Genomic DNA, 14,331 nt, shown 5'->3' with positions numbered 1-14,331 from the left:
CTGATAGGTACGTACTTATCAAGGACACTCAATAGTTGCTCCTTGAACAAGTTCCACATATCAATTACGCTCTTGCCTTGGAATCTACTTTTCCAATCCACACATCCTAAATCATGCCTCAACGCATCATAATTTCCCTGCCCCCAGCTATAACTCTTGCCCTGTAGTACACACTTATCCCTCTCCATCACTAGAGTAAAAATCACCGAATTGTGGTCACTGTCCCCAAAGTGCTCACCTACCTCTAGTTCTAATACCTGGCCTGGTTCGTTACCCAGAACCAAATCCAGTATGGCCTCACCTCTTGTTGGCTTATCTACATATTGTGTCAGGAAACTCTCCTGCACACATTGCACAAACACTGACCCATCTAACGAACTTGAGCTATAGCTTTCCCAATCAATATCAGGAAAGTTAAAGTCTCCCATAACAATCACCCTATTACTGTCACTCTTCTCCTGAATCATCTTCGCAATCCTTTCTTCAACGATTCTAGGACTATTAGGAGGCCTGTAAAAGACTCCTAACAGGGTGACCTCACCTCTCCTATTCCTAACCTCAACCCAAACTACCTCAGATGACAAATCTTCGTCCATCTTCCTTTCCACCGCTGTAATACTATCTTTGACAAGCAAAGCCACACCCCCCCCTCTTTTACCCCCACCTCTGACCCTACTAAAACATTTAAACCCTGGAACCTGCAACAGCCAATCCTGTCCCTGATCTAGCCACGTCTCCGTAATAGCCACAACATCGAAGTCCCAGGTACCAACCCACGCTGCGAGTTCACCTACCTTATTTCGTATACTTCTGGCATTAAAGTATACACACTTCAAGCCACTCTTCTTTTTACAGGCACCCTCCTTTAAGATTGATGCCATATTCCTAACCTCCCTACACTCCAGGTCCTGCACCCTAAAGCTACAGTCTGGGTTCCCATGCCCCTGCAGAGTTAGTTTAAACCCCCCCCAAGAGCACTAGCAAACCTCCCCCCAAGGATACTGGTGCCCCTCAGGTTCAGGTGCAGACCATCCTGTTTATAGAGGTCCCACCTTCCCCAGAAAGAACCCCAGTTATCCAAGTACCGAAATCCCTCCCTCCTGCACCATCCCTGTAGCCACGCATTTAACTGTTCTCTCTCCCTATTCCTCGACTCTCTATCACGTGGCACGGGATTGTTGCTGAAAAGTTATCATAAACTTTATGGGGAGAACATGGTTTCAATCCGTGGTGTGTGCTGATACCAGGTGAAGTAGCACAGTGATTGGAATTAATATTCCCAAGGTCAAGGGTGGGCAAATTCACCAGCATTCTCCATTCAGATCATTATTCAGCGACACTCATTAAAACATCCACAAAGATGTTGGGTTGGTTGAGGCTTCTCTATGTACACACCTTAATATTTAGACTCAGACTGAAATATGGCTATTTGGTGAATTTGCTGAAGGTTTGTCCATGCCTGCATAATTTTTAGAAAGTAAAGAGAGGAAATCAGAGGGGATAAGACTTATATTTGGAGTGTAAATAAAGAACATTTTACTGAAAAGTGACAGAAAGCATTCTGATTTTCTACATCAAAGCATTGCAGTGACTCGGATACATTACAATTATAAGATGTCATGCTCGGTGTTGTACAGGTTTTAACATTTTAGAAGAATACAAGCACATGACTACTGAGGTCTCCCTCACCACCAGACACCTGGAGGAAGAACGCCTCATCTTCCGCCTCGGAACACTTCAACCCCAGGGCATCAATGTGGACTTCAACAGTTTCATCATTTCCCCTTCCCCCACCTCACCCTAGTTCTAAACTTCCAGCTCAATAACTGTCCCCATGACTTGTCTGGACTTGTCCTACCTGCCTACCTTCTTTTCCACCTATCCACTCCACCCTCTCCTCCTTGACCTATCACCTTCATCCCCTCCCCCACTCACCCATTGTACTCTATGCTACTTTCTCCCCACCCCCACCCTCCTCTAGTTTATCTCTCCACGCTTCAGGCTCACTGCCTTTATTCCTGATGAAGGGCTTTTGCCCAAAATGTCAATTTCGAAGCTACTTGGATGCTGCCTGAACTGCTGTGCTCTTCCAGCACCACTAATCCAGATACTGAGGTCACAGTTACATCAAGCTTACATCAAAGGCTCATCTATATATTCATTAAATCCTATCTCTGCCTCTTTTGCCCAACCACTCTCTCAGTTTCCAACAATATTAACTCAGTGTATTTTCTTAACATTATTGTCTGCAACATTGAATTTAAACTACTCTCCTTGAACTGACTGTATCATCTCTACAAGGCAGACGTCAGATGTGTAATGCAATCCCTCCCACGTGCCTGGAGGGATGCAGCTCCAACAACACTCAAGAAACTTGACACCATCCAGGACAAAGCAGTCTCTTAATTGGCACCACGTCCACAAACATCCATTTCCTCCACCACTGATGCTCAGTACAATCTAAAGGTGCACTGCAGAAATTCATCAAAGATCCTCAGATAGCACCTTCCAAACTGACAACCACTTCCATCTAGAAGGACAAGGGCAGCAGATATATGGGAACACCACCACCTGCAAGTTCCCTTTCAAGCCACTCACCATCCTGAATTGGAAATATATTGTTGTTCGTTCTCTGTTGCTGGGTCAAAGTCCTGGAATTCCCTCCCTAAGGGCATTGTGGGCCAACCCATAGCCCATGGACTGCAGTGGTTCAAGATGGCAGTTCACCCGGCTACTCAAGAGCAACTAGGGATGAACAACAAATGCTGGCCAGCCAGCAATGCCCACATCCCATGAATGAATAAAGAAAAATTGCCAATCTCACTGTCTCCCCCAGTGCCCTTTTTTTCATTTTCTCAGTGGGAGTTGCAGTAGGAGGAGCGACAGTGAGGACCAGGGGTCTGACTGGAAGGTAAGTATAAAGTATAAAAACCTATCTCGTGTACACTACACGCTGAGTAGGAGTGGACACGGAGCTGTTGGATAAGTGAGGCTTTATATTTGGGCGGTTGCTTTACCTGAAACACTACTTGGGTAGTGTCTCCCACCTGTCCTCTTCCTCTAACCAAAAAAAGGTTCTGTGCGCCATATTAATAAGGTGACTAGATTTTTTAGTTTACTGTAGTCTCATTGGGGATTTAGAATAGTGGGAATGGAGGTTAGGGCAGTTGAATGTTTGGTCACCACTTGTGTCCCTGCTGGCTGCATCTGTGGGAAGTGCACCCAACTCCAACTCTTCGAAAACTGTATTAGGGAACTGGAGCTGGATGAACTTCGGATCATTCAGGAGGCAGAGCAGGTATTGAGGGGAGTTACAGGGAGGAAGTCACACCTCAGGTACAAAAAGAAGGTAGATGGGTTACCGTCAGGGGACAGAAAGGGTACCAGCAGGCAGTGCAGGTATCCATTGTGACTGTTTCCCTCAACAACAAGTATGCCGTTTTGGATACTGTTGAGGGGGGTGGGTGGGGGTAGGGACTTACCAGGGAAAAGCAATGGGGCACAGGTCTCTGGAACAGAGTCTGTCCCTGTTGGTCAGAGGGGAAGGGGGAAGAGGAACAGAGCATTGGACATTGGGGTCTCCATAGTTAAGGGGACAGATAAGAGGTTCTGTGGGAATGAGAGAGACTCATGGTTGGTGTGTTGCCTCCCAGGTGCCAGGGTTTGTGATATCTCTGATGGTGTTTTTGGGATCCTTGAGGGGGAGGGGGAGCAGTTCCAAGTCATGGTCCACATAGGCACTAATGACATCGGGACGAGGAGAGATGGGGATTTAAGGCAGTAATTCAGGGAGCTAGGATGGAAGCTTAGAGCTAGAACAAACAGTTGTTATCTCTGGTTTGTTGCTCGTGCCACATGCTAGTGAGGCGAGGAATATGGAGAGAGAGGAGAACATGTGGGAGGGTTTAAACTAATTCAGCAGGGAGATAGGAACCTAAATTGTAGTACCAGTATATAGGAGGTCGAGAGTAGTGAGGTCAGAAATGAGGCTTCAAGGTCACAAGAGGGCACCGACAAGCAAGAAGTTGGCTTGAAGTGGGTCTACTTCAATACCAGGAGCATCTGGAATAAGGTAGGTGAATTTGCAGCATGGGTTAGTACCTGGGATTTCGAGGTTGGGGCCATTTCAGAGACATGAGTTTTCCATAGGCCTCCGAATAGTTCCAGAGATGTAGTGGAAAGGATAGCAACGATGATTCTCAATAGGAGTGAGAGTGACAGGGTAGTTGTTATAGAGGAGTTTAACTTTCCAAATATTGTCTGGGAAAACTACAGTTCAAGTATTTTAGATGGGTCAGTTTTTGTCCAATGTGTGCAGGAGGGTTTCCTGACACAGTATGTGGACAGATCACGTTGGGTTTGGTACTGGTACCAGCCAGGTGTTAGATTTGGAGTTAGGTGAGCACTTTGGTGATAGTGACATAATTCGGTTATGTTTACTTTAGCAATGGAAAGGGATAGGTATATACCTCAGGGCAAGAGTTATAGCTGGGGGAAAGGCAATTTTAGGCAAGATTTAGGATGCATAAGATGGGAAAGTAAACTGCAGGGGATGGGCACAATTGAAATGTGAAGCTTATTCAAGGAACAGCAACTGCGGGTTGTGGATGAGACGTGAAGACTCAGTTACGGTGCTTGAGAGTTACAAGTTAGCTAGGAAAGACCTAAAGAAAGAGCTAAGAAGAGCCAGGAGGGGACATAAGAAGTCATTGGTGGATAGGATCAAGGAAAACCCTGAGGCTTTCTATAGGTATATCAGGAATAAGAGAATGACTCGAGTAAGAATAGGGCCAATCAATAATAGTAGTGGGAAGATGTGCATGGAGTCAGAGGAAGTAGGGGAAGTGTTAAATGAATATTTTTTTGTCAGTATTCATACTGGAAAATGACAATGTTGTTGAGGAGAATACTGAGGTACAAGATACTAGATTAGATGGGATTGAGATTTACAAGGAAGAGGTGTTAGCAATTCTGGAAAGTGTGAAGATAGATAAGTCCCCTGGGCAGATAGGATTTATCCAGGATTCTCTGGGAAGCCAGGGAGGAGATTGCAAAGCCTTTGGCTTTGATCTTTAGGCCATCAATGTCCACAGGAATAGTGTTGGAAAACTGGAGGCTGGCAAAAATTGCTCCCTTGTTCAAGAAAGGGAGTAGACACAGCCCTGATAATTATAGACCAGTGATCCTGACTTTGGTTGTGAGTAAAGTGTTGGGAAAGGTTATAAAAGATAAGATTTATAATTGTTGTGGTTCTGTTCGCCGAGCTGCATGACAAGCAACATGAATTCGACTGGGACAACACTACCATTATAGGGCAAGCCAAACAGAGAACAGCCAGGGAATTCCTAGAAGCATGACACTCATCCACAGACTCTATCAACAAACACATCGACCTGGACCCAATATACCGGCCACTACAGCAGACAGCTGGAACTGACAACCGGAAGCGGCAGAGACAGGCCACTATAAATGCTGGAGGAAACATCACAGAAACGCTTCACAGGAGGCTCCCAAGCACTGAGGATGTCACCTAGACAGGGGACGAAACGTTTGCAAGACACATTTCTATCTCGGCGAACAGAACCACAACAACGAGCACCCGAGCTACAAATCTTCTCCCAAACTTTGAAGATTTATAATCATCTAGAGAGGAATAAGTTGATTAGGGATAGTCAGCATGGTTTTGTGAAGGGTAGGTTGTGCTTCACAAACCTTATTGAGTTCTTTGAGAAGGTGACCAAAGAAGTGGATGAGGTTAAAGCAGTTAATGTAGTGCATATGGATTTCAGTGAGGCGTTTGATAAGGCTCCCCACGGTAGACAATTGCACAAAATACGGAGGCATGAGATTGAGGGTGATTTAGCAGTTTGGATTAGAAATTGGCTAGCTGAAAGAAGATAGAGGGTGGTGGTTGATGGGAAATGTTCATCCTGGAGTTCAGTTACTGGTGGTGTACCACAAGGATGTGTTTTGGGTCCACTGTTGTTTGTCATTTATATAAATAACCTGGATGAGGGCATAGAAGGGTGGGTTAATAAATTTGCAGTTGACACTAAGGTCAGTAGAGTTGTGGATAGTATTGAAGGATGTTGTAGGTTATAGATGGACATAGATAAACTGCGGAGCTGGGCTGAGAGGTGGCAAATGGAGTTTAATGCGGAAAAGTGTGAGGTGATTCATTTCGGAGGAGTAACAGGAATGCTGTATCATGGGCTAATGGTAAGATTCTTGGTAGTGTAGATAAACAGAGAGATCTCGGTGTCCATGTACATAGATTCCTGGAAGTTGCCACCCAGGTTGATAGGGTTGTTAAGAAGCATATGGTGTGTTAACTTTTATTAGTAGAGGAATTGAGTTTCGCAGCTGCACAAAACTCTGGTGCGGCTGCACTTGGAGTATTGCGTACAATTCTAGTCACCGCATTATAGGAAGAATATGGAAGCTTTGGAAATAGTTCAAAGGAGATTTACCAGGATGTTGCCTGGTATGGAGGGAAGGTCTTATGAGGAAAGGTTGAGGGATTTGAGGCCGTTTTCGTCAGAGAGAAGAAGGTTGAGAGGTGACTTAATTGAGACACATAAGTTAATCAGAGGGTAAGATAGGGTGGACAGGGGAGCCTTTTTCCTCGGACGTGGATGGCTAGCACAAGGGGACATAGCTTGAAATTGAGGGGTGATAGATATAGGACAGAGTCAGAGGTAGTTCCTTTACTCAGAAAGTACTAGGGGCGTGGAATGCCCTACCTGTAACAGTAGTAGACTTGCCAACTTTAAGGGCATTTAAATGGATAGACATTTGGATGCAAAAGGAATAGTGTAGGTTGGATGGGCTTCAGGTTGGAAGGACAGGTCGGTGCAACATCGAGGGCTGAAGGGCCTGTACTGCGCTGGAATATTCTATGCTCTATGTTCTAATGTTTTCCCTGATGTATTCATTTAAAATGTTATAAGAGAATGATGCCTGAAGGTTACACTGGAACCATACTCCCTGCAATGGAAACAAAAAGAGTAGGGTTAATAACATCTTGGGGCTAGTGTCAAAATTAGGAGAGCCATCTCACAAGCAACAGCCTGACATAATTACACTCACAGAATCATACCTTACAGACAATGTCCTGGACACCACCATCACCATCCTTGGGTATGTCCTGTCCCACCAGCAGGACTGATGGAACAGAGATGACAGCACAGTGCTACACATAAAGGAATCCTGAATGTTTTCTCTGGACCCCATGAAGTCTTCTCATGTTAAATATGGAGAAGGAAACCTCCTGCTGGTACCATCCTACTTTGGATGATAAATCAGTACTCCTCCATGTTGGCTAATACTTTGAAGAAGGTGACGGTGAGACACTGAGGGTGTCAATGGCACAGAATGTATTGTGGGTGAGAGATTTCAATGTCCACTACCAAGAGTGGCAGTACTACTGATCGAGCTGGTTGGATCCTAAAGAATATAGCTGCTAGTCTGGGTCTGTGGCAGATGGTGAGGGAACAACAAGAGGGAAAATCATATTTGACCTCATCCTTACCAATCTGTCAGCTGCAGGTGCATATGTGCATAACAACATCACTAAGAGTGACCACTGCACAGTCCTTGTGGAGACGAAGTCCTGCATTCACGCTGAGAATAATCTCCATCATGTCATGTGGCACTATCACTGTGCTAAATGGGACAGACTTTGAACAGATCTAGCAACTCAAAATTGGACATCCCTGAGGGGCTGTGGGCCATCACAAGCAATGGAAGTATAGTCCAGCACAATCTGTAACCTCATGACGTGGCATATTCCTCGCTCAACCATTACCACCAAGCCAGGGGATCAACCCTGGTTCAAAGGAAAGTGCAGGAAGGCATGCCAAGAGCAGCACCAGGCATACTTGAAGATGAGGTGTCAACCTGGTCAAGCCAAAAACAGGAACACTTGCATGCCAAACAACCTAATGGCAGCCATGTGATGATTGTTGTAAAAACCCATCTACTTCTCTGATGTCCTTTAGAGAAAGGAAGTCTGAGATCTGTCTTGTCATTTATTCATAGCACATAGGTGTCACTGACATTTGTCATCTGTCCTTACTTGCCCTGGAGCTGAGTGGCTTGCTGGGCCATTTCAGGGTCAACCACATTGCCTGGGGTCCTACATGGGCCAGACTGGAGAGCAAATTTCCTTCTCCAAAGGACATTAGTGAACCAGATGGGTTTTTACAACAGTCGATGATGGATTCATGTTCACCATTACTGAGATTCACTTTAAATAACAGATTTTTTAAAAGAGTAATTGAATTATAAATTCCACCAGCTGCTATTATAAGATTCAGACCGATGTTCCCAGTGCACTAGTCGGGATGTGTGACATTACCATTACCATTATCAGTTTGACACAAGCTTCCCCAATTTCAGCTTGTAGGTTCTCAAAGAATCATACAGTAATGAAGAGGCCCTTTGGCCCATCAAGTCTGTACTGTCAAAGAATTCAAAATCTACGCTCGTCCCACTTTACAGTACGAGGCCATTGCATTCAGTAAAAGGATAACAAGTTGTCTTGGCACTGGAATCCTTACAATGTGGCCAAATGCTAAGATCTAAAAATGACCTTTCCTTTACCTTTCAATGTGGAGCAGTACCTGAACAAATGCTGAACAGCTCTTCACTGCAACATGGAGATTGCCAGTGCAGCAATCTGGACATGTACTACATCTCTCTGACTCTGTGTACTGTTGTAATAAAATATGGCATTAAGCTAAAAGAAGCATTTGAATAATGAAAGGCAAATGCCAGTGACATTTATACCAAACCTAGACATGAAATCTGCTTTTTGGGGACCCCTTCTAGGGTTCAGATTCAAGGAGGATAATGAGGGAGGAACAAATAAGCAGCAAATCTCACTTTGGGCCACTTGCCTTATTGTCTGTTGAGAATGAAATAGGAAGCCATGGCAGTGGATCACGCACTCTGGGAATCATCTGGGTGTCAAATCAATGCCTCCATAAATAGATATGTAGCATTCAATACCTGAAAGCAAAACTGGAATTAAAACAGACAAAATTTAATCCATGACCCATTCCATACATCACAATTACAGTTCCATTATTAATTTCCACTGTGTGCCCATATCTTTATTCCACCCATTTCTGTTTGATACATCTTCAGTGCAGTGGCAGATAAGCAATAAAAGCCTTATAATTGATTCATGTTATCTGAATACTATTAAAAAATTACAGCAGAGTTGCTCTGTTACTCGGTCAGAGACTAATGATTCAGGGACACAAGGTCAACTCCCACGAAGGTATTTGGAGAATATATATTCCATTGTTGAAATAAAACTGAAATAGAAAGCTGACATCAGTAATTGTGATCACGTAGCTTACAAATTATCTGAACAGAAGGAAATCTGCCATTGTATGTGGTTTAGCCCATCCTTCTATGCAGCCTGTTGGCATTGAGGATGACCTGCCTCCATAGTCATTGGCTTCTAAGATGGCTGATAGATCCAATGAGCAATCTGCAGGCTCTACCCCCATGCAGATCAAGTCAGGGACATGAATTGTTTGGAAGTTTGAGTTCTCTCTAACCCCTCTCTCGACTTTGTCTCTGGATTCCTGATTAAGTCTCCAGATGGGGCCTACATCCACAGCAACATGCTGACCCTCTAGGCTGGCCTAGCAAGCCACAGTTGTCAAGAGAGCAGCTCATATATTCAGAAAGCAACAGCAACGTATTAGGAATAGTCAATAAATATTGGCCTTGCAAACTTCCCATGATTAATTAAAACAAAGTATTCATGTAGCATACAAGTACAGATGATTGTACAGTGTTTAGACAGGATACAAGTTGGAAGCTCATGACTAAAAGAAGTGAAATTGACTTGTATGCATAATATGGTTAATTTGTTTGAAGAATAGTGCGTAATGCATCTTTAATTCACAATGGCACCCAGTCTTACATAACCTTTTGCAGCCACACTGCAGCACAGACAGGGCATTAATGATCTTAATCCTTTGAATTTGTATATTATTCAATTCTGTTCTGTCACACTATAAAGCTGAGTTTTTCCATTGAATGGCATCTCACACTCAGGAGTAAAATATAAAATTATTAACAACATATTCAGAAAAAAGAAGCAACATGCTAAAGATTGTAAAACATCTCAGAAACTGTTCTACCTCTTTCAAAATGGTATTGATGATTAAACTGCTTCATTAAGCAGCACTCTTTAAAAATCCGATAATCCACTTTTAGTTGATCCTAAAGCCAGGACTGGCTGGCATTGAAATTTTATTCGTTCACTGACATAACTTGGTAATTTGGTATATTTTTAAATGCCAGCAGACAGCTTAGTAGATAGTTGAGGTAGAAATACATTATAGGATCAGATTTTTTGTTGAATTAAATTAGATTACCTACAGTCTGGAAACAGGCCCTTCGGCCCAACAAGTCCATACTGACCCTCTGAATAGTAGCCCTCCCAGACCCATTCCTCTGCCTGGTATTTACCCCTGACTAATGCACCTGACACTATGGGCAATTTAGCAAGGCCAATTCACTTGACCAGCACACCTTTGGATTGGGGGAGGAAACCAGAACACCCAGAGGAAACTTACACAGACACGAGGAAAATGTGAAAACTCCACACAGATGGTCACCCGAGGTGCAAATCAAACCCAGGTCCCTGATGCTGTGAGGCAACAGTGCTAACCACTGAGCCACTGTGCCACCCACTTGTTATATCACTATTATTGGTATGTGAGGCCATTATTAATCTCTGGGCATGGAACAGCTCAAAACTTAATATTCTGTAAATTCAACATCATGGTCCTGTCAAAGGTAATACCATACTGAAAAATTAAGAAGTCAAAGATTGTTAAGGTTTAGGTTAGCAGTTTTCAAATACTTTGCAAATAACATATTTTATGCTACAATTAACTATAGATATAAGCAAGAAATAGGAAACTCAGCATCAAATGTTTTTCTTCCCCTTCTTTCCCCATTGGAACTACCTCTATGGATTGCAATTTCACAGGTAAAGTCAGACATCTGATACTTAGTATTCATGGAGCACAAGTTACTGAGCTACTATTAGAAGCAGAAGCACCCAGCTAATTTCCTGACAGTCCCAATCACTGAGGTCACTTGTTGGAACTCACCTACTACTTTATGTGATACATCTGGCTCAACAGCAACTGAGGATCAACCTGGGACTGCGAGGTCCAGTATTATGTGAGTTAATGTGGGACAGTCAGCGGGTTTATGTGGATCAGAAACACTGATATAGGCCTGTTGGGTCAGTGGTTTGTTTTGCGCTGCATGTACTTTTAATACTTTTGCAACCAACCAGTGCACCTCCCACCATGCCACTGATAGAACTTGGAAATACATTTTCATTTCAGAAATGTAATCCATGACCCACTCTCCTGCATTTCTCAGTTCCCAATCAAAAAACAGTACTCAAATTTGTCCAATATGCTTTCAATGCTCTTTTTAAATCTGAACATGAAATATACTTTTCGCAATGGCTTTTGACTGTAGAGTGAGAACACTCAGGTGGTTGATTCAGGGCAAGAAGGTCTTTGTTTTGAATCTCAACAGAGAATAAAACAATGCACATGTCTTAGGCAAAAGTGTTAGTGGTGAGAGACCATGCAACATACTTACCATACCGTTAGAGTACTTACCATACTGTTGGAATGCCTGTTAGTAGGTACTTTAGCTCTTTGCAAATGGAAAAGGTGAACAACACTGCAGGCAAATCATTGTTACTAATTGTAAAATTTGTTGCCTTTCTGCCTCGTTATTCCAGTTCTCTGGGCAAGATTTCCCGGTCCTGCTCACAATGTGGATGGATCAAATGGTACATTGCAACAAACAGGCGTAAGACAACATCACAGGAAGGGGGAAACCAGTCAATTGCAGAATAGTTGCTCAACAGAGTTCTGTGCTGAAACCACTTGCCTGTTGTCCACAAGAATAGAACATAACAGTTACACGTTGTTTCAAACAGCACTATTTAAAATGCCATGTTTTCTTTTCCTAAATGAGCTCACTGCTCTGCATTTGTGAGTATTTGTATTGATTTAAAACAAGCACTTGCAGAAGAATGATTTGGAATTCTTACTAACCGAATTTAAAGATATTCTCGAGGATGATCTTGGCCAAACCTTGGTGAAACTGGAATGTCTTACACCAGTTTTTTTATTCATTTACTATGAATATTTCATCACTAATTCTTACTGCTTTAACCAGATGACTGTCTGAATATTGTAAGAGGCCAGCAACTCAGATACGTTTCCCTGGGATTTGTTCAAGTTCTAACTCATGGAACTTGAGGGATTGTTGTGTTATGGATAAGGAGCAGCTATTCCTGGGAAATTGAATGGGGTGGTCCTTGAAGAGATGCAAGTGAATAGTGAGGTGCACAAAGGGAAGTGGACAACAGTCCCCAGGGATGGGGTTGTGGTGAGACAAGAATTCCTTGGGGCACAGGCAAACACAGTGACACAATTCTGCCAGTTCCCTGCTGACCAAGGTCACTTAGAAATTACTTGGAGCATAAAAGTAAAATCACCACAGTCCTGCTCGTCCATCGATCTGCTCTCCCATTTGAGGGGGCTGGTTTCACCTGAGAGTCACAAGGGGAGAGGTTGAGGAGAGTCCTTCATGGTAACCTCAGACAATGCGGGAATTGAACTCATGCTGTTCAGTGTTACTCTGCATCGCAAACCAGCTGTCCAGCTAATTGAGCACACTTCTTTTGATTTAGTATGATGTATTGCTGCTCACACTGTGATCACTATCACATTGAAGAGTATCACATGATCTGAGTTTGTGGTGTCACGTCATTTTAATTCTGTGTCCCACTCTCATTTTGACTTCTCTGTCCTTGGGCTCCTTTATTACTCCAACAGTGCACAATGCAAATTTGAGGAACTGCTCTATATGATCTTCTGGACTCAACACAGAGTTCAACTCTTCAGCTAATCAACACAAGACACTGTTGGTTATCGTTCTTCACTTCCCACTTTCACCTCCTAGAGGCCCATATTAAGTTTCTTTATTTGCCCCATCACCCATCCCCTTTTTGGCTTTGTACAATCATCACTTATTTAATCACTCATTTCACAGACCTTCCCTAATCTTTCCTTCCCTCTCACTTTCCCAGCCCCACTACTCGCTTAAAATCTCTTCCAAATATGTGTGTTTTTTTAATTCACTTGTTGGTTGTGGGCATCACTGTCTGGGCCAGCATTTAAAGCCTTCAGAAGGTGATGGTGAGCTGTCTTCTTGAACTGCTGTAGTCCATGTGCTGTAAATAAACCTGGAATATCACTGGGAAGGGAATTCCAGGATTTTGACCCAGTGACAGTGAAGGAACCTGAGATGTATTTCCAAGTCAGGATAGTGAGAAGCTTGGAGGGGAACGTTCAGAGGGTGGTGTTCCTATGTACCTGCTGTCCTTATCCTTCCAGAAGAGGGTGTTCATGGGTTTGGAGTTTTGGTGAATTTCTACAGTGCATCCTGTACATTGTACACATTGCTGTTACTCACATTGATGGTGAAGTGACTGCTTGTGAATGTGGTGCTAATCAAGCGGGCTGCTTTGTCCTGTGTGGTGTTGAGCTTCTGTAGTGCTGTTGGACCTGCACCAATCCAGGCAAGTGGGGAGTATTCCATCACATTCCTGACTTGTGCCTTGTAGATGGTCAGGAGTCACTTGCTACAGGATTCATAGCTTATGAGTTGCTCTTATAGTCATTGTATTCATATATTGGGTCCAGTTGAGTTTCTAGTTAGTAGTAACCCCCAGGCTGTTTATCCTGAAGGGTTCAGTGATGGCAACACCATTGAATCTCAGTGGCTAATGGGTTAGATTCTCTCTTGTCAGAGATAGTCATTGCCTGACATTCATGTGGTATGACTTTTATGAAGTCTGAAAAAAGATCAACAGTTTGAAAGTATAAACACATTTCTGTCTCCACAGATGCTGCCTCAATTGTTGCTTAATCCCAACATTTTGTATTCTTTATTTTTCCATTGGGGTTTGGAATGTCAGTCATCACCAGTTTCCACAGGAATCGAGCAAAGGTCATTTTATTAACAGCTCGTTTACGGAAATTGTCAACCAGGCACAAAAATTACATGGCAAAATGGGTTATCAGGATTCACTTTGTTCATGTCACAGAGATGTACTTGTTTCTTAGCACAGCCCCTGTGTTTTTATTCATTCCAATCACACAGCTTTAGAAGCAAGGGAAGTAAATCATTCTTGCAAGATTTTGCTTTTACTTTGCACCTGATATTTAATTATTCATTTATACAGTAAATATGTCAGGAGTA

Source organism: Chiloscyllium punctatum, chromosome 49 (assembly GCF_047496795.1).
Source record: "Chiloscyllium punctatum isolate Juve2018m chromosome 49, sChiPun1.3, whole genome shotgun sequence".
Classification (NCBI taxonomy): domain Eukaryota; kingdom Metazoa; phylum Chordata; class Chondrichthyes; order Orectolobiformes; family Hemiscylliidae; genus Chiloscyllium; species Chiloscyllium punctatum.
This window is presented reverse-complemented; position numbering follows the sequence as displayed.